The following is a 4740-nucleotide window of genomic DNA, read 5'->3' on the forward strand; positions in this document are numbered from 1 at the left end:
TATACAGAATAAAGCAGAAATGGCAGAGCCGTGTGTTGTGCAGTGTATTGTGTACAGTGTATAGTGTGAGCAGTGTACAGTCAGTGTAAAGCAGAATGTATGTGTGTGCCGTGTGTACAGTATACAGTAAGTGTAAAGCAGACTACGGTGTGTGCAGTGTACAGAGTACAGAAAGTACGAGACAGAAATGAAAAGTGGAGAAGAAATGTACCTCCCAAGCCCGCCAGTAACCTCCGAGCAGCTGGCCGCTGCCGCGAGAAGCCGAGCTCATGTACCCATAGAGGGTGGCCAGAGCAGCGCCGCCCCAGTCGTAGTGCAAGATGTCTCGGACGTCCACCAGTGCGCTGAGAAGGCAGAGAGGCACGGTGTTCGCCCGGTCGGCGAATATAGTAGTCCCGAACAGGAACATGAGGAAGCCGCGGGCATACCTCTCCTCATCCTCCGGAGTCATCTGCACCTCCTCCAAAACAGGCTGGACCCTGAACTGTGCCTCGAACCAGGAATATCGAACAAAGCCTAGACGAGCTAGTGGTGGGGCCTCCCCCAGTAGATGGACCTGAGCGGCGGTCCACTCATCTATATCGGTGTCGAAGGGGATCGGATCGCCCCCTATCCCGATGCCGGTGAGCATCGAGAAGTCATAAGGGGTCATCGTCATGTCCTCTGCGGCAGAAAAGTGGAAAGAATCGGTGGTGTCCCACCATCTCTCCGCCAGAGCGGCAAGAAGAGGTCTGCAGGTGGACAACCTAGAGAGCCCTCGGCAGAAGGTGCCGAAGCCCGCCCGATCCACGATGCGCTGGACTGCGGCAGGGAGCTCGTCATACCACTCCCGCGCACCGGTATTCCCATACCCGCGAATGGTATGGGAACCCTCCTGCAAACAGAAAATAACAATTGCAAGACAACATTCAAAATGCAATTTTGAAAAGACAGATATGGCATGTATGCAAGTTTGTCAGATTCAGGCAGATACCGGGTGCCGGTGTGCTTACAGAAAATACGTGTGCTGTGTCAGCGTGTTTGGGCGTTTCAGAACAGATATGGCATGTATGCAAGTTTGTCAGATTCAGACAAATACTGGGTACCAGTGTGTGTGCAGTAGAATGCAGTGTGTGCCGTGTGTTTGGGTGATTCAGGGCTAGTGCAGTGTGTGTGCATTGTGTCAGTCTCAAGCAGATATCAGTTGTATGTATGTTTACAGTCAACTACGGTCTACGGCATATCAGATTTCAGCAATTAAAGAATACGGCTAACTATGGCAGTTTTGTATCCTACATTGCAGAAAGTAAAACAGAAGATGAAGAGTTACCTCGGGAGTGCCGAATGAAAGGTGGGAGGTAGGCTCGCGTAGTAGTAGCTCAGGGGCCGCGTACCTCTCAAAGCTCCGGAACTGACGCAGGCCGTCTGGGGGCAGAACGTGGATCGCCGGCCGGTAGGTCGCCGGGTCGAACGGGCGCTCGCTCAGTGGTAGGAGCTCGACCCCGGGATCCATCTCGTGGTCCGGAGGAGTCCCGCCACGTGGAATGTCGTCCGCCATGTAGAGAATGGTGCGAAAATGGCCGGAAAAGGAAAACCGAGCCGGAATACGAAGAGTCAACCGGAAAGTCAACTCCTGAGAGGGTCGGAAATGGCCGGGAAGGCCGGAATGTGAAAAGGCACGGAAATGAAGAGGAAAGTGAGGGGAACAAACCCCGAAAAGGCGAGAACGCCGAACGAGGCACCGAAACGAGAATGTGATCGGTGGAAAACGTCCGAAACGCGAAGAGAAACGCGAATCCGACGACGAAACGGGCGTAGAACGCGAAGAAACGGGCGAAAAATGAGAGAGAAACACTCTAGAGAGAGAGGGCAAAGGTTTTCGGCGGTAGGAAATGAGGAAATAGGGCATGAAGCCCTATTTTATAACACTCGAGGTGGAAAGACAAAACTGCCCCGCACCAGCAACTGTTTGCCGGTCGGCAATGTTTTGTGCCGGCCGGCACTTTTTTGTGCCGATGGAGTTATTTTTGTGCCGATGGCCAGCCGGTGGCCTCCCCTTTCGGCCGGTGGGATTCCCACAGCCTTGTTTAGGCCATTTGAGTTGTTTTTGGTCTTCATAGCTCAAGAAAGTGCAAGAAAGTGCATCTCCGACATTCAACCGGCCTCCGTTCTGACCGCGGGCCGTGTCCCCAGTGCGTGGCACTCAAATTCATGCAAGGTGTATCCTTTTTGTATCCTTTTGAATTCAAAAGTTGCCCCATGTGTGTTGCACAAGTTCATCACACTACTTCTGTGCATTACATCGCACTGTCGTGCGCCACACATTTGCATTGTTATGCACGTGTTACATGCGTTGCAACACGCACCCCTTTGCATTGTCGTGCACATTTCTCTTACATCATCATTGCATTTCCATTCCATGCATTGTCATGCATTCCGGAATACATGCGTTGTTGCGCATTTGAGCCCGTTTACATTCCATGTGGTGTGCATGTCACACTAACCATCGCACTGTTTTGTGCATTGAATTGTTCGCGTTGTGTTGCGCATCGCACTGTTTTGTGCATTGTATTTGTTCGCGCTGTTCTGCGCATAGCACTGTTTTGTACATTGTATTTGTTCGCGCTGTTCTGCGCATCGCACTGTTTTGTGCACTGTAATTGTTCGCGCTGTTTTGCGCATCGCACTGTTTTGTGCATTGTATTGTTCGCGCTGTTCTGCGCATTGCACTGTTTTGTGCATTTCAAACCTCGCGCTGTTCTGCGCATCGCACTGTTTTGTGCATTTCAAACCATCGCACTGTTTTGTGCATTGTATTGTTCGCGCTGTTCTGCGCATTGCACTGTTTTGTGCATTTCAAACCTCGCGCTGTTTTGCGCATCGCACTGTTTTGTGCATTTCAAACCATTGCACTGTTTTGTGCATTGTATTTGTTCGCGCTGTTCTGCGCATTGCACTGTTTTGTGCACCTCAATTGCATCTAGCATGTATCCCCTCGCGTTATTTTACGCACCTCACTTGTACTTGTTAGTACATTGCATTGTTTTGCATACGAACCGGCTTCGCGAAGCGTGTAAGTCCAATTTTCAAAATTTTGCATTCCGTGTGGCATACGTGTCACACATGCATACATTTTGCATCACGGTCTGGCGAGACCTTAAACACGCACGGTCTGGCGAGACCTTAAACACGCACGGTCTAGGAGACCTTAAATCCTTTGGAGGTGCGAAACCTTCAGCGCATTGTCACGCGTCTTGTAAATACCCCCGTGGTCTGGCGAGACCTTAAACACGCACGGTCTGGCGAGACCTTAAACACGCATGGTCTGGCGAGACCTTAAATACGCACGGTCTAGGAGACCTTAAATCCTTGGAAGGTGCAAAACCTTTGGCGCATTGATGTGCGCATGTTCGTTCGCATTGTCATGCATCTCTTAAGCCGCGTGTTATCGCGCATCCCATGCAACATGCATTTCATGCATCATTTGTCCCGGTCTAGGAGACCTTAAATCCTCTGGAGGTGCAATTCCTTCGGTGTTTGTCGTGCCCGAACGACTTTCGGTGGTTTGGTAAAGCCACCTTCCTGTGCTTGCGATGAGTTCCTAGAAGACCAACGGGGATGGTGGAAACTAGAGTTCGAACGGCTTATGCCTAGAACGCAAAGGTTCAGGAGTTCCGAGACTAAAGTCTGGTTTAAATACCCAGGGGTTTACCCTCGGCTTGAAATCTGTATGGAAGCCCCATAGGTTGAGGCGGCGTGTCTACGCCTCAGTTCTGGATACTGAACCAACCTAGTATATCGCCCTATTAGTAAGATAGGGAAAGTTGCAATCATAGTCATTGCATCATAGTGCATTGTCGTGCATTTGCATTGTAGTTTGCATGCATTCATTGCATCACCTTCCGCCTATGGCTTGCGCCTTTCCAGGTTGAGCTTGGTCTGGTATGTGCCCTTACTTTTCATGTTAAAACACAGTTTTGCATGTGTATCGCGCCGATTCCACGCTGATATGTTGGTTGAGGGTTGCGGCACCTTTTCTGTGTTACACATGGCTCGTACGTGTACATGCCTTTCCTAGGCAAAATTTGGTTTGGCTTGCGTGCCATATCCAGTGTATCCATATCCATTCCATTGCATATTTGTAGATATTGCATTGTAGTTTGCATGCATTCATTGCATCGCCTTCCATCCATGGCTTGCGCCTTTCCAGGTTGAGCTTGGTCTGGTATGTGCCCTTACTTTTCATGTTAAAACACAGTTCTGCATGTGTATCGCGCCGATTCCACGCTGGTATGTTGGTTGAGGGTTGCGGCACCTTTTCTGTGTTAGACATGGCTTGTATGTGTACATGCCTTTCCTAGGCAAGATTTGGTTTGGCCTGCGTGCCATATTCATGTCCATTACATTGTAGTGTAATTTTTGCATCCGGCATTAGGATCATTATCATTTCCCCAGCGGGTCGTTTCCCCACTTATGTCATTCCACCCAATACTTGTTCTTGTGTCTGTCTACAATGCTCACAGTTCAGTTGACCGTTCTGTGGTAGACAGACTTGTTACCCCCATCAATCTATTTGACATAGGTGTGGTTCCGAACCACTCGTGATTGGATCATGATTCGATTGCTTTGCATATAGTTTGCATTGTTTCAAATACATTGCATCTTCGTTTGCATTGTTTATACATTGTTTTGTATATATTGCATATCGTCTTGCATCCATTTTGCATTGTCATGCATGTTGCTAACCATATTGTACCTGTT

The sequence above is a fragment of the Camellia sinensis genome, chromosome 2 (genome assembly GCF_055761805.1).
Source record: "Camellia sinensis isolate YWXY chromosome 2, ASM5576180v1, whole genome shotgun sequence".
Classification (NCBI taxonomy): Eukaryota; Viridiplantae; Streptophyta; class Magnoliopsida; order Ericales; family Theaceae; genus Camellia; species Camellia sinensis.